At 56.1% G+C, this 22,279-nt stretch overlaps 1 protein-coding gene across 5 annotated transcripts in view; it reads right to left on the bottom strand.

Annotated features, from left to right (window-relative positions):
- Nucleotides 1-22,279, bottom strand: part of SORCS2 (sortilin related VPS10 domain containing receptor 2) — a 557,426-nt gene that overhangs the window by 243,614 nt on the left and 291,533 nt on the right. The window lies entirely within an intron of this gene.

Genomic DNA, 22,279 nt, shown 5'->3' with positions numbered 1-22,279 from the left:
GCATACAAAACCACATGTGCCAGGGGCTCATACAATTTCTGTGAAAGAAATCAATGAAACAAAGTATCTAATTGACAATTACTCTCTTCTCGAGGAGGAAGAGTTTTTTTTCTTATTAACCCTTTCGCCCCACTCAATTCCTGCTTTCCTCCACAATCCGAGCTGATGACTTTTTTTTTTTTTTTGATGACGCTTTGACGATGAAGTTAATCCTGTTCCGCCTCCCCATCGAATCGGTTCCAGAGGGTGGGAGGCCCCCAGTGGGATGTTAACGACAAACATGACGAATTCCCACCCGCCCCGGTGTCGGGGAGCCCTTTCCTAACGGGGTCGGCGGGACGTGTGGCCGGACGCCCTCTCTGCCTCTCCACGCAGCTCCCGGCTCCTTCCGAGACATGTGCGCATGTGGGGAGGGGGTGAGGGATGGGCGGAGGGTCTCTGTTCACCCCTTCACCCCCCTCACAGGCCCCTCCTGGAGGGCAGCGACCGAGCGCTTGGGTTCGGCACCGACGTGCAAGGTCCTTCGAGACCTGGGCTCGTCCTTGCCACCTGCTCCCCCACGCCTGCCCCCCAACCCGGTGTGGGCTCTCTGGAGGTGCCACGTCCCCTCGTCTCCCTAAGGCGGGGAGCCCACCTAGCTCGGCCCCCTCTCCTTGTCCCTTCCCCACCCGGTGAACTCCCACTTGACCACAGCTCCTTCCAACCCCTTCCCTGAATCTTCCCCAGCCAGCAGGCGAGGGAGGTCCCTCTGTGCAGCCGGCCGCTGGCCCTTCCCTCTGTCCCAGCACATCCCGGGCCTGTCCATCCCCTGTAGGTTGAGGGCTCTCTGGACATGCGTCCGAGGCCCCTCTGCCGCCAACAGCCAGCCCAGGGGCCGCCGGGAACAGTACTGGCTGCAAGAGCATCCTTGTGTGCCCTGCGGTACCCGCAGGTGTCCCAGCAGCCCCGGGCGGGGACACTCCTCCCTGCTCTGTAGACCAGGAAGTGGAACCTCAGCCGTCAGGGTCCGGGAGCGAGTGAAGAGCCAAGCAGACTCGGACGCCCAGGTCTTCCACCAGAGCCCGGGCTCCTACACCCTACGTCTCAAGGCCTGGAAGCCCGTGGGCGGGGGACAGGGCCGAGACAGCTTGGTCCTTGGCCTGCAGCAAAGCTTGTGTAAAGGCCGCCCATCGAGGGTCATTCTGCAAAGCAAGACTTGTCCCTAGACCTGGAGGAAGGAGCCTCACTGCTGACCTGGCCAACAGCACCGAGGGCCTGCCCCGTCTGCACATGCCTGCCCGGGGAATGGCGTCCTCCCAGCACCTACACGCATGCGAGGGGACGGGACCGCTCAGGCCTCCTGCAGGTGCCCGGTCTGCTTGCTGCGTGACGGCGGGGGAGGGAGCCCAGCAAGCCTCTCCTGGGAGCACTGCTGCCCCTCCCCTAGAAGGAAGGTGACGGTGACGCGGCCAGGACGCCCAGCCCGGTCCGATCACTTACAAGGGCCATTTAGAACAAATTAGGGCCCGGATGGCAGCCACGGGCCTGAGGCTTTTCATATGAATTCGTGAATGGAGCCCTGGCGGCGTCCGGGGTTTAACTGAGAAGATCATCACAGGGGGGCACAGAAGCTCCGTACTCACGACGGGAGAAGGCGTGGAACTGCTCTCTGGAATCTGAAGTGGGCTCCGTGAATCTGAGGAAGGTCTCTTCCGAGCTGCCTCTGACCCTGCAGGACCCCAACCTAGAGCTACAGAAACACGCCCCCAGGTCCCCAGCCTTTGTCTCAGCTGCTCCTTGGCCTGGAACCCTCTCCCCTTTGGCCCCTCCAGGGCTGGCCACCTCCCTCATCGAGGGCCAGCTCAAATGGCTCCTCCGGGGGGGGAATCCCTGACCGCCCGTCTGAAACACCACCTCTTGTCCCCTCCACCGTGGTCACCTGCCTTCTCCACTCACCACGCTGACGCCATAGATGTTCACACTCGAAATGTTCACCCGGCACCAAGCACCGCCGAGGGCTCAGGATGAAGCAGTGGGGCTAATGGGGTAAAGCATCAGTATTTCTTCTTTCAATGGGCTGTCTCCTGCATGGGCTCGTGAGCTCCGAGGGGCCGGGGCGCTCTGTTCAAGCGCTCAGTCCTGATGGTCCTCTTCCCGGCTCGGGGCCCGGCGCATGTGTCCCCACGCCTCTCTCCAGGAACATGACAACAGGCCCTCCCTCTGAGGCATCCTGTGGCTCCCTCAGCCCCAGGCAGACCAACTTCCCGCCCGGCTTGAGCCAAAGCCACCACGGCGCGCCCACGCACGTGTCCAGCCAGCCCCTACCTGCGCCTCAGCTCCCACCGCCCTCTGGACTCAGGACGGCCCCAAACACTCCTGCCTTCTCTTTCCTGCCCAGGCTGTCCCTCCCCACCCAGACCCCCCTCCTGCAAACCTATCCAGAGACTTAACTCAGGTGCCACCTACCTACGGCGACCTCTGAGATCACTGCAGGCAGAATAACTTAAAAAGCTCAGCTGCCACTCAATCAGCACCTAAAATAATCACGCCCTCTCCGAATACCTTAGGGATGGACCCTCATGATGGTTCCAGTGAAGTACGAGGCAGCACCTCAGAGTGCAATTGAGGAAGAGGAGGCCCAGAGAGGTCGGGGCTTGTGTCCTGAGCCACACAGCCCTGAGCTGCTCTTCTGAAAGCCGTCTGCCCCCAGCCTCACTCCCGCCCCGGCTCCCTGCCTGGATGCCTTCTACTCTGCATCTCAGGCAACCCTGATCACACCCCGCTGTGTCTGTCACTTGGTGTCTGCTCTTTCCCAGACACGGCTATAAGCCCCTTGAGGGCTGCACCCTGTCTTAGTCTCCTTTTAAATCCCAGCACTGCCTGGTCCAGGGGCCAGGAAAGAGCACACGTGCCAATGAATGGGATGCCCCCAGGGGACTAGAACACAGGGTGCCTCCTACTCATACTAGAACTCCTGCATTTTCTCCTCTTATAACAAGACTGGGGTGGGAAAGTGGATGGATAAGAGAATCGGAAAGTGGATGGATGGATGGATGGATGGATGGATGGATGGATGGATGGATGGGAGAATGAATGGATGGGCAGTGAATGAGTGGATGCGTGGGTGGGAAGGTAGATGCAGAGATACGGTAACTTGCTGTGTGACCCTGAGCCACTCCCTTAGCCAATCTGAGTCCCATGTATTCATTTGGGGAAAAGAGATGATAAGGCCCAGGAGGAGAAGGAAAGGTTTTTCCCTCGGCCACAAACCTGCCCGGGGAAGACTGGCCCCCCTAGTCCTGTGACTTCAGTTCATCTGTCCCCCTCCTTTGTGACCTCTGACCTCCTCTATTTTTCTCTTCAATATGGCTGAACGTGAGGACCACTGTCTGATAATAGCTGCCTCCCTTTCTCTGATCACAAACTCTGGCTGGGGCACTAATCTCACCTCCCTGCCAGACACCAGGTGGGAGATTGTTTTTTAAAAGCGCAGCAGTGTGAGAGAATGAAATTCCTCACAGGGTTCTCAGCCTTGGCTGCATATGGGATCACATGGGGAGCTTTTTAAACAGACACGGGGGCTCCACAGCAATCCAATTTACTCAGAATCTCTGGGGGTGGGGTCCAGGCTCATAATTTTTAAAGCATCCCCAGAGACTGGGGACCAATTGACTAGAGACTCAGCAGCCCTCGGCAGCTGGAAGAAAGCGACAAACTAGACGGGCATTTTGAGAGCAAAACGTGTCTGGATAAACAAGACTCCCCCTGGAGGTTCTGATCCATCACCTCCTGCCCTCCCAGGAGTCACCCAGGGAGCCCGAGGGAAGAGACATGAACCGCACAGTTTACACTCAGGGTCTGTGCCAAGCCAGCTGTGGCTTCTCAGAGTGCTGAAGCTCTTGGAGAAACAATCCTCATCCAGGAGATTAATCATGTGATCTCTGTCTCTGTCATCCTCTTTTCAGTTCCTTGCTGTGACCTTCATTATCTTCATCACCATCACCATCACCATCATCATCGTCATCATCATCGCCATCATCACCATCATCATCATCACCATCACCATCACCACCATCACCATCATCAACATCGCCATCATCATCACCATCATCATCACCGCCATCACCATCACCATAATCATGGCCATCACCACCAGCATCACCATCATCATCGCCATCACCCATCACCATCTACATCACCATCATCATCACCATCATCATCACCATCATCATCACCATCATCATCGCCATCACCACCATCACCACCACCATCACCATCATCATCACCATCACCACCACCATCACCATCATCATCGCCATCACCCATCACCATCTACATCACCATCATCATCACCATCATCACCGCCATCACCATCACCATCACCATCATCATCGCCATCACCCATCACCATCTACATCACCATCACCATCACCATCACCACCATCATCACCATCACCATCACCATCATCATCACCATCACCCATCACCATCTACATCACCATCATCACCATCACCATCATCATCGTTGACATCACTGCCGTGTCTAACATTCATTGTCAAATTCTGTGCTGAATGCTTCCTTCTTGTTCCTCACATCTGCCGTCACAATGACTCTTCAAGATACTGCAGTTTATTTCCCCTATTTTCAAATGAACACATGGTGGTTCAGAGAGGTTAAACAACTTGCTCAAGGTCACACAGCCACGGGATGGTGAGGTGGGGATTTGGATGCAGGTTTGCCTGACACCCAATTTGGTGCTTTTCATGGGAAGGGGAAGATGTCAAGACCCAAACTCCTGAATGCCCAGGAACAGCCTAGCCTTTCCCTAATCGAATCCCCCCACAGGGCTGACAGTGAGAGTCTCTCAAGGTCGAAGAGACAATGAGAATCCAAACAACCAACTGGGACTAGGCAGTGCATTTCAACTGAGGAAGATGAAGTTGGGTGAGGAGAAAAGCAAGGCCCCGCTCTTGCGTTGTGTAAGTTCATTCATGCATTCATTCATTCATTCATGTATTCATGCATTCCTGCATTCCACAAACCTTCCCAAGGGCCCCCCACCCCTGCATCCAGAACCATGAGGCCACTCTGGCTCTCACATGGGCAGAAGGTAACTCCAACCCGTGATGCTTATACATGGTCTTTTTGCAGAGTGGACTCCTAAAGTCGTTCTGGAACACCTGCTCTATTCCAGTCCCCAGGCTGGTCCCAGGGATACTGACATGACTGGGATGCAGATGAGGGAGATAAAGCAGCTTAAGGGCAGCCATGGGCAAAAGGCTTTGGGCGCCATGGGGCAGTGAGGCCAGTGCGATGCGGTGCAGGACTTGGCCACCATACACAAGGCTGCAACGTGAGGCTACGTTAACAGACACAGCTCTGTAGCTAGAAGGAGTGTGGGTCGTCCCACTGGGACCTGGGCTATTCACACAGAAGCCTCGTGACCAGTGACTGGGGAGAAGCGGACCTGGAGCATGTTCACAAGAGGGTGACAGAGTTATCTGGGGACAGAGATCCTTGCCCTGCGGTAGAGATGGAGTCAGGCGTGGGAGCTGGGCGGGGGTGGCATGAGGGGCACAGACCTCGCTTCTGAAGCCAGGAGGGCACAGCCTTAGACAGGAGCCCACCCTTCACGAACCCGGTAGGCATCTCCAATGTCGAGCGCCACTGGCCTGGAGCAGCCAGGGCCCCATTAGCAGGACAGACAGCCAAGTGATGGAGTCACCCAGGGAAGATGCACAAGGGTCCCTGTGCTGGCAAAGGTCCCGAGGCCATGGCAGCCAGGGCGTGGTGGTCTCCTCATCTCAGGGGGCTGAGAAAAAAGAATGATGCATCCGAATTTCCCTGGGGGAAAATTCCAGTCTGCTGTTGCCATCCCTGGCAAGGTCCACGCAGATGATGGTGGCAGTGTGGGGTGACAAGTCACTCGGCCACACTTGGCAGCTTCTAACAGCAGCACGCAGGCCCTGTGGATCACCCAGACTGCCGTCCGGATGCCCAGGGGCCTGTGTCACCTGATGCAGCCCAGAGAGCTGCAGCTGCCAGCACCTGGACGGGAGCCAGGCTGGCTGGGGCAGGGACCCCAGATGCTGGGGTGACACTAAACCGTACCACCATGTCCTCCATCCATGAAGCCTTGGGCACCCACAAGCCTCCCACATCTCCAGAGGGAAAGGCAACAGCGTGTTCCCCGTGCCCCCTGCACCTTTCAGACCCTTCCCAGTCGGCGCTCTGTCCAGACACACCCCAAAGAGAAGCCAAGTGATGGTGTCTGGCCAGGGTCCTGGGCCCTCCTAGGGTCTCTGCCTCACCAGACCCACAGCCCACCCGGGGGCTGGCTCCAGGGGTCTGCCCAGAGCCCCCTCCCCAAAGCTGTGTTTCCAGACTCTCCCCACAAGCCTTTGTCCACCAGCAGCCAGAGGGATTTTACAGACATGATTCCACTTTGGGAAATGGGATGAGTGTAGGTGGGTGGGTAGGTGTATCAAAGAAGATGCAATTTCCCTAAACTGTTCAGTAAGCTGCCCCCCACCTCCCCTGTCCCCGCACAGTCCCAGACCACATCTCCCAGACCCCCTCGCATGAGGTGTGGCCAAGTGACTGAGCCCTGGCCAGGGGGATGGGTGCCACTCCGGACTGGGCCATTAAGTCCCCCACCCTTGCCCCCTTCCCCAGGACCTCGAGGACCTCGAGGAGGGCAGAGGAGCCACAGGATGGAAGGAGTCTGGGCCCCTGAATGACCACAGGGAGTAGAGCCCAAGGCCCCACCCACCCCACAGGCCACGTCAGGCTGGGCAAGGCCAGGAAGACACCTCCAGGTTGGGGGTTGTTGGTTAGAGCAGGTAACACCCTGAGACAATGTTTGGCTTCATGTCCCTGTGCATGGAAAATATCTGGAGGAAGGTTCCCCGTGTGGAGAGCGGCGGTCTCCCACCAGTGAGATTTGGGGCCATTTAGTTTTAATTTCTAACAAACCGGACTCTGCAGTTTGACTTCCAGCCCTGGCCCTACCCTGGCCTCTCTGAATCTCAGTTTTCCTCATCGGCAAAATGGGAACAAGAGAGAACTCCTCACATCCTCAGGACTATCGTGCAGTGACCCTGTGACTGTTTAGTTCCAGAACAGGCGCTGCTAGTAAGTCATGCTTTCTGCTTGACTTGTTTTCTATCTTTGTCTACAGAGATCATATATTAGCCCAATTTAAAAATGCATAACTGTTAGAAGGAGTGAAGCCTTTGTCTTTGGCAAGTGTGATTACAGGTGAATCTTTTTCTTGTCAACATTTGTTACATTTTCTATAAAGACTCTGTGTTTATAAAGGAGAAAAAAACAAACTTTAAAAAAAATGATGAATGCATCTGTAGCACAGCCCGCTGGGGAGGGGAGACGTGTCACTACAAACGTCAAAATCAGCAGAAACAAGAACACGCCATGCAGTCCAGCTCCTCCCACCGGCTCCCCACCCCCACCCCGCAGCGGACTCACCGCCTCCCTGTACTTGACCCCATGTTCCACCTGGCTGCGGAATGAAGTCACATCACCACGCATTTTACACTGTAAAGAAACCTGCAAGATTTGTACTGTTCTGCTAAATTAAAAAGAAAACGAGTATTAGCAGCTCAAAGGAGAATCGCAACCACGAAGATGAAATATTTATGCCCTGGGGACCCTTTGGGGCTAAATGTAGGAGAACATTCCAGACACTGGGAAAGCTGAAACTAGCCTCATTTCACCTTCGCAAAAGTCCTGTGAGGGGGCGTTTTTAGTCCTCCTTTTACAGAGAGGTCAGGTAACTTGGCCAGGACCCCCAGGACCTGGGGCAAAGACCCCAAGGGCTCCCTGGACCTCAGCCCAAAGTGAAGGGGAGCCAGGGGATGCCCAGGGCGCTGTGGGACCGGCTGCCCACCTCTCCCCTCCCCAGGCGCCCGCTTGGGCTCCTCCCCCCTCTGCACCAGGCCCTACACCTGTCGGAGTTCCAGAAAGTCTGGGTACCGGAGGAAGTTTAGGGTGGGCTTTCATTCTGCTTTTCATTTTTCATTGATTTCAATGGAAATGGTCCCAGCACACTGTTTCTTGGGGTCCCTATGAATGTGTGTCCCCCCAGTTCCACCTCTCACCACCACTGAATGGATACAAACACCCTAAAATAATCCATTCTTGAGGCAACACATACCTTCCCAGATGACAAATCTGACCACAGCCCTCCTCTGCTTAAAATCCTGCTGAGGTTCCCCCTGCGGTCAGGACTCGGCCTTGGCTCATGGTTACCTCAGTATTCAAGGCCTCTCATTGGCTGCTCTCTCCTTATTTCTCCCTCCACTCCATCCAGCCTACTCCTCACCCACATGCCTCACCCATTTCCCTGAATAGACCACAGTCCCTCAGGCACCCTGAGCTCAGGCTGCGCCGTCTCCTATAGCACCCGATTTTCCCCCCAGTGAACTTCTATTCATCCTTCAATGCCCATGACAAAAGACCCCACCTGTCCCACTCCCATGGCGGCTTCTCTGACTCCTCAGCTAGTCAGCAGCTCACACACGAGGGTTTGGGCAGGTTCTGTGGTTGGATCTCAGCACTATGACATCACATGATAGTGAAGCTGTCTGGGTTCATCTCTCTCCTCTAGACTGGAAAGTTCTGGATTGTAAGGATTTATCCCATTCACTGTGACATCTCCAGCTCTTAGCTTACTTCTGGCCAGAGGAGACGCTCAATGCATGCTTCTTGAGTGCAATAATCGAATTAATTAATACTGTGATTCACAACTGGTTCCAAAAGCCAAATCAAGAAATAAGACCCTCTTGCCGCTTCTCATTCTGCGTCCTGAGCCCCACCGGCATGGGGGTTCAGGGTGGCCCGTTTGAAATCACAGCCGCCCCACACCCTGCTCGCTGCTGCTGTATCTAGGCTCTCAGTGCGTCCACTGGGAAACCAACGTCATGCCAGTCTGGTGCATATCAGTATGCAGGCGGCACAGGCCTCCTGCTGAACAATTAATCAGTCCATCTGTATGCGCTGCGCTCTGGGACCGCGAACTAGCGGCACTGCCGTCTCCCCAAATCCACCCAACTTTCCTCCCCACTATTTCCAAATTCAATAAGCACAAATCACTGATCTAACTTTTTCCCAAAGTTAAAGAGCGAATTGCTTTGCCGGCTCCAATGTCTACTGTCTTAACAGGACGTGGGGAAACAGCAAAGGCTTTATGAGTGGATCAGGGTTTGTCCCCAGAGGCCCTTGAGCCGGGCCCCCCACCCAGGGAGATCGGACAAAACTCACACCTCCACTCCGGGAAGGAAACATTTACTAAGCATCTACTATGTGCCGGTGTCTCTTTTTAAAATACATGAGTGGGGCTCCAGGGAAGCCAAGTGACTGTCCCCCCTCCCACCCCCAAAGCTGGACACCTGGAATATGTCCAGGATTCAGATCTAGGGCTCTGACATCAGGGCCCCATTTGCTTTCCACTAACAGGCTATGTGGCAAATCCTATCAACGTGGGATTGAATTCCCCGGAGCCTTCGTTAATTCCTACCATCACTCACTCAGAAGGGCTCCCCAGACCAATGTGTGGCAGTCAGAGCTGGCCTGGGGGCCCCACCCCTGCCCCTTGCTCCCTGGGTTATATAAGATCAACGACTCAGTTTCCTCACCTGTGCAACGGGGCTAAAGACAACAGGACCTCCCGGGAAGGGTGGTGGTGAGTGTTGCATGAGAAGCACTTAGAAGCGTGCCTGGCACAGAGTGACTGACCGGTACATGCCATCATTATCCATCCACTGGACAACCACCGGGCAGCTGCAAGGTGCTAAGCGAAGTAGGCACCGGGGACCAGCCAACCTCCCATATTCATTTAGGTCCTCCTATGTGCCAGACCCAGAGCTGGGTCCTGAGGTCACCGAGTCCTGTCCTTGGAGAAGGTCATGCTGGGCAGCAGAGGGCACCCTGGAAACAGACCCCAGTCACATGCGTGCCGAGAATGTACGTGGCCTCCCCAGTGGGGCCACGAGCCGAGGATTTTGATCCAATCATCAACACAACATTTCTGGAGTGTAGACCACGTGCTAGGTGCTCTGCCTGTTTTCACCTGGTCTCCTGACGTCAGGGATCCCCAACCCACCAATCGGCCTGGAAGAAGCACAGAGAACATTCCAGCACTCTTAGTCCTACCCCTGCCCCCCAAGCCCATCTTTAGATCTCGTGCTGCCCTTCTCCCCATTCCACAGGTGAAACAACTGAGGCTCACAAATGTAAGTAATTTGCTCACAGCCCTAAACTGACTCCAAATGTTCCCCACCTGCCTACCCTTCATAGGGTGCCTGGTGGGAGAGCTGGCCCCTGGTGCAGCCTCAGCAAATGCCAGCCCCTGCCCTTCCTGTGGTTTCACAGTTTTCACCTGAAGCTGGGCGCCAGCAGAGGGGGAGCCAGTGAACACACTCTCTGAGTGTCACCCCGGGCATCCTCTCCATGGCACTCGTGCGGTGGCTTTTCTTGAAGGTTTGGTTTTATTCCTCAGAGCTTTGGGCCTGGAGACAGCTGGGTCTGATGCGGTGACTGTCAGACTTGAGCTGCGTCCAGAGGCCACAGGACAGCCGGGGATCTGAGTGATGAGACCCCAGCTTGCGCCATCGAGAACAGGGAGAGTCGGACTGGGCTTGTCTGGCAAGAAGCCACAGTCCGACGGGTGCCATTAAAAATCCAAGCCCCTCTTCCTGATCCTGCCCCACCCCACCTCCGGGGAAGAGGAGAGAGCACGGCAATGTTCTGGAATGTTCTCAGTGCCCTGCTCAGAAGCCTGTGTCTTTGCTCACTGCCACTCTTCCTCTCTCGGAGGAAGCACGAGGTGGACCCTCCCTGCACCGTCCTGGCCTCTAGCCCTTGGCCCAGAGCCTGGCCGTGGAGGATTGGTGAGCAGAACCGACCACCTGTACCTGCAAGCCCAACACTGGGCTCTTTCACAGCCCCCGGTGACGTAATCCACAGATCTCTCTGGCTAGATGGGTGTCAACGACCCCACTTTACAAATACAAAAACAGATGCTTTAGGAAAATACAACACATTCAGGTAATGAGTGCAGGTGCAGTGTTCACACCACAGCGCGGCAGGTCGTGAAAACACCCGCGCCTTTGCCACGCGACGTCACAGCCCCTCCATAAAGGCAAGTCTCTTCCTCCACCTGCATTCTGCATCTGAGAGGCACGTGGCCTGGTCTTGCCTGCTCCCCAGGGACAGAGTCACTTAGCTGATCAGCAACTGACCGCAGATGCCTGGGTGAGCTCAGCCCAGAGTGCTAACCTCCAAGGTCAGCTGTAGAAAGGGTTGTTTTTAAAGCCCCTAAATTTGGGAGTGGTTTGTTACACAGCAAAAGCTAATCAGCACACACAATTTTCTCATTCCAAAGCCCCCTCTTTGCACTACACCATGCTGTTTCCTGACAGTCCCAAAGCATCAGAAGGCCGAGAAAGCAGCTTTATTCACATCCACCAAATGTACATTCCTCTCCCTTTGTTTGTAAGTGGCTTTGCATATTACTGCATGCATTCCACATGGAAACCCTCTTTCCTGAGAGTTTGTGAGGCCCCACTTCACAGATGAGGAAACTGAGACTTGGGAGGGGTCCACATTAGCAAGTGGCAGAGTCAAGATGTGGCTTCAACCACCAAGCTCACACCCCAGGATCCCCTCGCATATCTTCCCTCCCCCCAACCAAGGCCCAGCCTCCGAGCATCTAATTCAGGAGAACCAGGGGTGGGGACGGACACCAAAACCACAAAGGGTTAGGGCCATGGCCTAGGAGATTTCTAGCTGGTCCTACTTGTCTAGAGGACACATTTGGTGTTGTTGGTGATCCCAGCCATCTGTAAACCTATAACACCTGCCACTTACACAACCCAGTACTCGTGCCAGGGCGAGGTCCCCTCCCTCCCGGGGAGGACACTGGGCTAATGGCCCCTCGGTTCTCACTCAGCTGAGACAGGAGGAATCCAGGCCCAGCGCATGTGAGGAAGGCGCCCTGAGCTCCAAGACTCTGCAGCTTACTGAGGTGTGCGAACCCAAGCAAGGTGCTTCACCCCTGGCTGGACGCCCTCACCTGTGAAATGGGAACCAGAATCTCTTGCTCTGTCTCCGTGCAAATCAGACGAGGATGTAGATAGCCTTTTATATACCAACAAGTGTGGTTCTCTAACAACAGAAAAACAAACAATCCGATTAAAAAATGGACAAAGGACTTGAATAGACATTTCTCCAAAGAATATATACGAATGGCCAATAAGCACACGAAAAAGTGCTGGACGTCACTAATCATCAGGGAAAGGAAAAACAAAACCACAATGTGATACCACCTCACTGCTCTTAGGATGGCTCCTATTTTAAAAAAAAAGAAAAAAGAAAACAATAAGTGTTGACAAGGATGTGGAGAAATTGGAAACTTCGTGTACTCTTGTGAGAATATAAAGATATTCCCTGGATATATACCCAAAAGAATTGAAAGCGGGGCCTTAAAGAGATATTTGCACACTCACGTTCATAGCAGCATTGTTCACCATGGCTGAAACGTGGAAGAAACCCAAGTGTCCATTGATGGATGGACGGATAAGCCAAATGTGGTCTGTGCAGACAATGAAATATTATTCAGCCTTAAAAAGGAAGGAAATCCTGTCACATGCTACAACACGAATGAAACCTTGAGGACATTGTGATCGGTGAAAGAAGCCAGTCACAAAAAGTCAAATATGATTCCATTTATATGAGGTCCCTGGCGGAGTCAAACTCAGAAAGTAGGACGGTGGGGACTGGGGGCTGGGCGAGGGGGTGGGGAGTGAGTGAGTGATGGAGACAGAGACCATTCACTCACTCCCCAAAAGAGTTCTAGAGATCGATGACCGTCCCTCAGGGAAGCTTCCAGAGAGAGAGGCCTGGGCTGTGATTGGAGGAGACTTGGGGAGGGTCGGGCCGTGGGACCGGATGGACAACGCAGCCAGGGCCGGTGACCCGGACTGGAGAGCGGGGTTGCCTGGCAGGGGCAGGGTGAGGAGAGACCCCTGGGGCCCTTAGAGCAGCGCCGCTCCCACGGCGGGGTGTCCGGACTCACCCGAGGGTCTTGTGCAAAGGCAGACTCCGACAGGGCAGGTGTGGGCAGGTTCTCAGACCGCATTTGGGGTAGCAGGGGTTTGGAGAGCTAAGCAGGGGTAGAGGCGCTGCACCCAGAATGCCCTCCCTGCCCAGCTTTTGGCTCCGACCCCGGAGGAGGCCAGCGGGCCCCGGAAGGGCCTCAGCAAAGACGTCTGATCACTGGCTTAGCTCCTGCACCAGTGGGGTCGCCAGTAGGAGCCTCGGGCGTGTGACAATATTAGAGCTCCATTTCACATTTTATCTCGCCTTTGAAAATTTCTATTCTGAGCGTAATTTCATCACATCCATAAAATCCTAGTTCAGGAATCAGAGCCCATGTCCGTCCACCTTTTTCCTAGTTGATCACATAGAGTCTGCGGCCGCCATGCACAGAAGGAATGGCCAGGCCGGCGGCCCAGAGGCCAGGGGGAAAGCTAGGCCACTTAGGGGTGGTGGGTGAGGCCGAACCCAGGCAGAGAAAGTCAAGGCGTAGGGGGCGCAGAACTGGCCCTAGTTCTTGGCTTTAACTGCTTCTTTCACATTCAGACGTGAAGTAAGTCCCTTTAGAGTAGGGGAAAAAAACAACGGCAGTAATTATTTTATTAAGGACCAGGGAATAATGAATAATTTACTTTGCAGAAAGGATTACACCACTGATTGAATCTCCACGTCCTCAGGCCTCACATTACCTTCTCTTCAATTTCTTTTGACATTTCTGGAGGGGGGGTCGGGGGGGGGGCCCTCAGAAGCTTCCAGCACACTTTAGCTCTGCCTCGGGGTGGGCATTCCTGACACTCCCCTGGCGGGAGGTGGCCAGAAGGGAGAAGAGGAGGCTGGAGAGGGCGGAGTGGGGAGAGAAACAAAGTCTTTACTTGAAACGTGGTGCCTTTTCTCAAGCATGGGGACGTGAAACATTTCAATAACTCAGCCGCGTATACTGAATGCACCGCCCTAGGCCTCGGGAAGGCCAAGGCGAGTTCTTAGCGGGGTCGAGGCCGGCCGCAGTCAAAATACAGCCTCAGCTGGACCAGGATGGGGGATGCAGGATGGGGGATGCGTCAGTTACTCCCAGATCCGAACATCCAGCCAAGTGGTCTTACCTTTCCCACCAAATTCCCGCTCACAAGAAACGAATCTTGCCCAATCTCGATTACACAGCTCTCCGCGTGTAATTCCGACAAGCCTGTGGTTATTCCCACAGACACGGAAATTCATTGTGTCGCTGAGCTGCCCAGATTGCCGCGAAGGGCTCTGGATGTGGGGGCACGACAGGGCTTGTTAAAGCCAAAAGGGAAAAGTGCTTTTGACGTCGCATGTAATTTAATATAAATCGGACCCTTTATGGGAGTCTGGGATTCAAGCTGCAACTTCAGGCTGTTTTTCCACCATGGGGCAGCTCTGAAGGGTGGGGCTGGCCCCCAGCCGTCTGGGCCTCAGATGGTGCATGGGGGTCTCGCGGCTGCACTGGCCACAGACTGGGGGCTGCTGCTTAGTGCCCAGGTGGGTCCCGGCGGAATTCAGTGCATGAAGTGCCCTGGGATGCGTGCGCTGTGCCTCCCTCCCTCTGGGGGTCTGAGATTCATCAGCCCCCACCGGGTAGGGGGGAAGCTGGGCTCCAAAGACAAGAATGATGCAGCATGGGAAGTGTCAACACCCACCCCGGCTCTGGAAACCCAGAGGAGGGTGTGTCACCGGGTGGGCGGAAGGGGGTGGGGCACGTGCCTTCGGAGGGAGGATATTCACGCAGCTCAGTGCAGACAGAAAGCGAAGGCCAGAGCCACCGGCCTTTCTTTCCACCTTCCTGGACATGTGAGGGAGCCCCTCCGAGCCTCAGTTCCCCCATCTGTAAAATAGGGGTGATAAGCACGTGTCCTCCTTGCTTCTGGCACCCAGCGCAGTGCCTGGTACACAGCAGACCCACGGGAGATGTTTGTTAAATGAATGAACGACTGTTGGATGGATTGAAGAAGCTCACTTACAAATGAGCCTGACTCGGGGGGCGTCCAACGAGAGCAGCTCTGAGTCGCTGGGGTGAAAGGGTCCTAGAAAAAGCCCCTGAAATCGCATGGTCGGCCTCGCGGGGGGTGTTTCCTATCAAGGATGGCAGTGAAGCCAGAACTGGAGCATGGATCCGAGAGAGCGCTTTACACACTGGAAGGGTCCGCACAGGGGGAGCCTGGGGTCCCTGCTGTCGCAGCAGGAGTGTTTCTGCTGAAACAGGCCCGGGAGCACTAAGGCGTGTGCTTGACCCCCTGCTGGACACGGGGACCCACTTACAACAATGTTTTGGGCTGGACGAGGAGCCCAGGACATCCAGGAGGAAGGGCCGTCTCTGGCCCGTGGACCTTGGTCTCCCCGCTCAGGGTCCTTCTGGGCATGTGCTCGGTGCGTGTTTGCTGAGCAAGGGGGCAGGGGGATGGGAGGTGGTCTTCCCCGTGTGGCTGAACACGGATGTGGAAAGCTGGCTGGGGGGACAGGCCGCTGGGGAACTTCAACAGGACTGTCTGTGCAGGTTCATCCTTCCTCAGGAATCTCTCCTGCTCCTCTGAGGCCGGACGCCCTGAGAGGTAAGAGGCTGGTGAGGTAACACGGGTGCCGGCTCCACAGGGCGGGGCCCCACCAGGTTGTCTGTGTGAGCCTCTGGGTGTCTGTATGTCTGCGAGGCATGCCCGTCTTCCTTTCGGTCAATTTTACACAGACCAAATACAGATAAGACACAGACCAAAGGAGACTGGGTAAGTCGGCCTAAAATACAAATTGTACGTGTGTTGGACCTTTCCCGAGCACGCCCACACAGAGACAACAGTGCTTTAGCCTCGTGCAATGGGAGGTTCTGGGAGCTGGTGGTGCAGCTGGGAGGCCCCTGGGGAACATGTTAGCGTAGCCTCCAGACTCCCCGTGGACATCCAGGGTAAGAAAATCCGTCTCAGGGCTTCCCTGGTGGCGCAGTGGTTGAGAATCTGCCTGCCAATGCAGGGGACGCGGGTTCGAACCCTGGTCTGGGAAGATCCCACATGCCGTGGAGCAACTAGGCCCGTGAGCCACAATTACTGAGCCTGCGTGTCTGGAGCCTGTGCTCCGCAACAAGAGAGGCCGCGATAGTGAGAGGCCCGCGCACCGCGATGAAGAGTGGCCCCCGCTTGCCACAACTAGAGAAAGCCCTCGCACAGAAACGGGGACCCAACACAGCCAAAAATAAATAAATAAATGAATAAATAAATTAAAAACCATAAAAAAACCCTAAGCTCTTTAGCTCAACCTTTCAACCCCGGCGTTCACTATGCATCTTTAAAAAAAAAAAGAAAAAGAAAAAGAAAATCCGTCTCAGTCTCATAGGTAGGTCCCGGGTGAGCAGCGTAGAGTCAGGGAGCCTCTGGGGCAGCCCTGGGCTGGGACTCAGGGGTGGGGGGGACTGCAGTCCCCTGATGCCAGCCTGCAGTAGGGACCCCAAGGAGGAGGGCCAGGCCTGGAGGGCAGTGGTGTTGGCAGCCCAGAGGGGGAGCCTCGTGCTTCTGGGGACGGGCAGGAGCTCAAGGGCAGCCCAGTGTGTGGGCTGGAACGGGAGGTCCTGGCCCTGCCTCCCTGACGCTGAGAAGACAAGACCCCTTGAGCGTCCATCCCCATCTCAGAGTCGGGCGAGCTAGGCCAAGCTTCTTGCCACGTGAGGGCCCTCAAGGACAGCATGTCCCTCACGAGCTGCCGAGATGCAGGACAGGAGATGTGCGGCACAGGTCCTCTTGGATTCTGGCACTGCGCTCCTCAGCACGGGGACCCCAAGATGCCACTGCCCCAGCTCCCACGGGCCAGCCCAGGGGTCTGCTGGCTAGCAGAGGGCACTGGCGCCCCAGCAGGCTGCTCAGACCGTCCTCCCCCAAACTCACCGAGCACCCAGGAGGGAGAGTCCGCAGGGCCCCTGGGTCACAGCTGACGAGGTGGAGGAGCGCCGAGCACTGCGCCTGGCACCCCACAGCACCACGGCCTCCCTCCACACACCCCCCCACGAGCTGGGACGCTGAGGACACCAGGCCCTGCACGGCGGCCCCGCGCGGCGGCATTGACACGGGTGGAGGACGTGGCCCTCCGCCCTGTCTGCTCTGCCCAGGCTCCTGGCTGCTGCCCGGCCCCCCTCCATCCCCGCCAACCCAGAGGCACTTCTTCCCAAGTGGACGGCCACTGGCTAATGTCCTTGATGCGACCAGTTGGCATCACACAAACCCCAAGGCTCTTGAGCCCAACCAGGCCATGTCCCTGGATACCCCAGCCCTGTCCTGTCCCCTCTACTGCCCCAGAGGGTGACAGGAAAGGGGCTGGCCCTGGGGAGGCTCATCCAGAGGTGGGACACTTGAGGCCAGGCTGGGAAGTCAGATGCCCCAGGACAGCTGCCCCCGGGAACTCAGAGTACAGAGCCTTGCCCCAGGGGCCAGGTGGCACTGCGATGGCAAGGCTCGGATCTGACCCCGGTGTGGCCCAGTCCAATGTCACACAGTCTGCACTGCACGTCTCGAGGTGAGACCCTGGAGGGCGTCCACTTTCAAAACAATGCTGAGGAAGAGCAGGCTTGCTGCCTAGGCAGTGGGGAAGCTTCCAGGGCTTTGCCTTAGAGCCCCCCAGACTCGTTGCCAGCCCCTCCATATACCCCCTACTAATCCATTACTCGGACCCTGTACTCCACAGGCCAGAACCTGTGTCCTCCCCCCAGCAGGCTGGTCTGTCCACCTCCATGCCTTTGTACATGCAGTCCCACCTCCATCTCCTGCTCATCTTTTAGGGCTTCGGGTAAGCATCACCTCCACCAAGAAGCCTCCCAGGCAGGGCCCATTGTCCTGGTGCTGGGGCTCCCCTTGGCCCAGCCCTGAGCCCTGGGGCTGCCCCACAAGACGGTGGGCTCCCCTTGGGCCAGGACCACGTCTTGGCCATCTGACCCAGCATTGCCCAGCCCAGACCTTGGAGGAAGGAGGCTCAGGTCACATGTGATGAATGAATAAGTGAAAATGGAATCATACCACATCAGTCTTGCTTATCAAAGGATTTTAACAACTTTTAAGCTGTAGGACCCTTTGTCCCAAATAAAGTCTTACCCAGAAGCTCGTGTATCAGAAATGAAGTAGATGAAAGTGAGCTGCTTGGCTTGAGGACAAGAGGGCCATGAGCAGAATTCAACCTGGCTTCCGCCCATCCTGCTCAGCTCAGTGGCCCTCAAAGGGCTCAGGGGAGCACAGCTGGGAAACCACTATGGGAACGTGTTAAGACTGGCTCGATATGCAGCCTTCCCTCGCTCAACAACATTCAATATCTCCCCAGTACCCACAGTGCCTTGTCCTCGCCTGCTGTCCACAGCTCCCACCCTCCGACCTCAAACTTCCCTACCAGCCCAGCACCGCAGCCCCACATGCCCTGCCCGCAGCAAGGCTTCCGTGGGACCCTTCCTTCACACAGGCTGGTCTCTATCCTCTCTTCCTGAAATGGTCTTCCCTCCCTCAGATTTTCCGCAGCAGTACTGTGCCACCCACAGTGCCCCGAGGCGGGTAGGGTGCCACCCACCCAGACCAGTGGCCAGGTTTGCTTCAGGGTATCCTCTTCTCCAAGACACCGCAGCCCACAGGCCAGAGTTCCCCTGCCCTGCCCTGGAGCTCAGGCCCTCTCTGCAGAGGCCCAGCAGGCGGCCGGAGCACGTCAGCTCAGAACTGAAGCCCAGGGATCTTCCAGTCTCCCTTCCTGGCCTTTCCCCGAGTCCAAGAAAGCCGAGCAAGTCAGGCGGAGACGCGTAGACACACACGAAAGGCAAATGCATTTGGTGCAGCCCCTGCTGAGTCAGGCCCCCTGCCCCAGGCCCACGTCTGTCACTTGGGATGACACTTGGGGCACTCAGCTGGCTCGCTGGCTGAAAGCCGCTTGGGGCCATGGTGTTGCTGTCCCCTCCCCACCCCTGGCTGGGCCTCCGCCTCCTGTCCTGCCCGGAATAAAGTCACCCGGCTCTGAGGCCAAACAGCGCTGAGATGAGAGGGCAGAATTCAGGCCGAACAAACAGGATGCTTGGGAAGAGAAAACGCCCTCCGGGGAGGGCCGGGGGGCAGGAAATCTGTCTGCAGACCTATTAGGTGCTACATTTGTTGAGCACCTACTGTGTGCTGGGCCCCGGGAAGGCCTGGGGATGCCACAGAGAGGGATGTACTGGAAGAGTGCGTCCACGTGGGGCTGAAGTGCTGGGCGCCAGGCTTGGGCCTTCACGCTGACCCCACAGCTCAGCAGCAGGCACCCCTTCTCTTCTTCGGGGACAAAATGGAGCCAGAGCAGTGGAGGGGCCAACCTAGGTCAACACCCAGGAAATAGCAGGGCGGAGCAGGCAGTGAGGTCTGAGGCCCCGTGCCCAGCGTTACCAGGTGTGAGCGTGGCGATGTGGCCAGGCACCCCGGGTCTGGGCCGCTGGGTATCAGGTTTCTCCATTTCTGCAGACCCAGAGTTAGGAAGTCTTCCATTCACATCGGCAAAGATCCAAGCATTTGCAGGAAGAAGCTCCCTTCCTGCTTCCCTCTTCACATCCCAGATGGAGACGGAGCTGGTGGTCAGAGAAACCAAATCCTCCAGGGAAAAAGTGCTTCCCCCCACCCAAAAACGTGGCTGTGTCTCTCCTATCAAGGTTTCTATCCTGCAAGGAGGTCCCTCCCACCCACATACACAAGCTTACGGGTGGGAAACAGAGTGGAAAAAATACATGTAAAGGCAGATTTGTAACTCGTCCCGAATGTAAAACAGAGACAAGCTCCTTGGTGCCTCTGATTTCAAGAAAGGAAGTATCTCATTCATTCATTCACCTCACAAACAGCAGGGAGCACCTGTGATGGCCTGAATCGTGTCCCTACCGAAATCCATTACGTTGAAGTCCTAACCCCCAGCCCTTCAGAAAGTGGCTGTAATTAGAGATCAGGTCGTTGAAGAGGTGATTAAGATTAAATGAGGTCATTAGGGTGGGTACCAATCCAGTCTGACTGGTGTCTTTATGAGAAGAGGTGATTAGGACACAGACATGCACAGAGGGACAACCACGTGAGGACAAAGGGAGAAGATGAAGACGTCCGTCTACACGACACGGAGAGAGGGCTCAGGAGAACCGAACTGTTCCCACCTTGATCTCAGACTTCCAGCCTCCAGGACTGTAAAGAGATAAGTTTCTGTGCCACCCAGTCTATGTACCGTTATAGCGGCCCCAGAAAAATGATGCAGCACCTGAAATGCGTGTGCTGAGCGCCTGCACTACCAGGTGCTGCTCTGATTGCTTTACCTGTGTTCACTCATTTCATCCTCCTGGCAATCCTATGAAATAGGGCCTGTTATTAACCCATTTTGCAGAAGCAGAGACTGAGGCACCGAGCAAGTGAGTCACTGGCTAGGCACTGAGGATAAAGAGATGGTCATGACATTGCCCTGCCCTCAAGGACCTCGATGTCCCATTCAGGAGTCCGGGGTGTGGACAAACAACTAGCAGTGGCTCAGGGCTGGGTCAGAAACTGCACAGGTGGGGCCATTGTTTGGGTTGAACCTAGATAAGCATTTTAGCTTTTGGCAGGCGGGGGGCGGGTGGGTACGGGTGGAGCCTTGCAGATGGAGGCACAGCTGGAGCCGAGGCTCAGCAGTGCTGGGTGCATGGCGTGTTGAGAAAAAGATGCCAGAAGGAGCCCAAGGAATACACTCTTGGGGTCAACCCAGAGGGGCCCCCAATGCCATGGCCAAGTGTGCACAGGCCGAGAGTTTTGGGAGAATCCCCTCTTGTGAGGGAGAAGAAGGTGCTGTGATGTCCAGGTGGGAAGTGTGGGTGAGGTCTCAGCTGTGTTGATGTCATGGGGGCTGGGGAAAAGGGGTGGGTGCAGGGGTCCTGAGTTGAGCAGGAATGACAGGGGAGGGGCAAGTTCCGGAGCAGTCTGTCAGAGCAGGGCCTGCAGGCGGCTCCTTCCACGCAGCTCCTCTAAGGTGGAGAAATGGGAGGCTCAGAGAGGCTGAGTCACCTACGGGAGGTCACACAGCACTGGTGGCAGGGACTTCCCATTGATGCCTGGGTGAGCCTCTTCTCTCCAAAGGAAGGAAGGAGAGAGCCCTCAACAGGCCCCACACCATCCACGCTGCCCAGTTCAGCTCTCTCTAGGACCTGTGCCCATTCCCCACCCCAAACCCCACCTTCTGGCTTGGAATGTTCTCCACCTTGAGGGGGAGAATGGCTCGCCTTGTCACCCGCACTTCAATCCTTGCTGCCATGCTGCTGGCTCCTTGGGGAGAGTAAAGGGAGGTGGTACATGCCAATCTGAGGAAGGCGGGGGTGTGAACAGAGGGGAAAACTGACCCAATGGCCTGTCTGCCACTGAGGCTACCTACATGTCCAGAGGACGCGAGAAATTCCTACCTGGCGGCTCTGAGCAGCCCTGGGGGGTGGGGGGAAGGTTAGACACCTTGTTCCTCTGGGCCCCACTGGAAACAGAGCATCTCCTTTTGCTGTCCCTCGAGAAGCCTTGCGCTTCCTGGGAAAGCACCCTTTGTGTCCCAATTCCTAGGACTTGGGATAACTAAGATGCAGGAGGAATCAGTTTAGGCACACCAAAGGTCAAAACCAGCTGGTCCGGGCTGACTCTGGCCCCAGAAGGGCAGTTCTGAGGGGGCTGCCTGTGTGTTGGGGGACACCTGGGCTGACCATCTGGCCAGGGCCTGCCATGGGCCAGGCTCTGGGCTTCCCACAAACGCCCTGCAAGGAGCACACTGGCCCCATTTACAGATGAGGAGAGTGAGGCCCAGCGTGACCAGGGGCCTTGATTAAAACTCACTGGTTGTTCAGAGCAGAGAGCGGGAGGAGAGAAGCAAACAACCCGAGTCAGGAGACAGACTCTGAATTCCAGCTCTGCCAGAAAGTCACCTACTTCCCGGGCCTCAGTATCCTCACCTGTAAAATGGGGCTAATAACATCACCACGGCACAAGGCAGCTGCGAGGATGATGGGGAGGGCGTGGTCAGCGGGGCCAGCACCAGGTAAACCCAGAGGAGAACTGGCTGGCCGCTTTTCCCAGGTTCTGTGCCAGGCATTTGACCCGTTCTACTTTACTTCCTCCCTGCCACCCACCTGCCGCTGAAGAAACAGAAGCTCAGAGGGATCAGGGCTCTCCTGAGGCCACGCAAGGAGGGAAGGAGGACAGAGAGAGGGAGAGT

This window comes from Balaenoptera physalus, assembly GCF_965194825.1.
Source record: "Balaenoptera physalus genome assembly, chromosome: 5".
NCBI classification, from domain to species: Eukaryota; Metazoa; Chordata; class Mammalia; order Artiodactyla; family Balaenopteridae; genus Balaenoptera; species Balaenoptera physalus.
The sequence above is the reverse complement of the archived record's forward strand: the minus strand, read 5'-3'. Positions and strand labels throughout refer to the sequence as shown.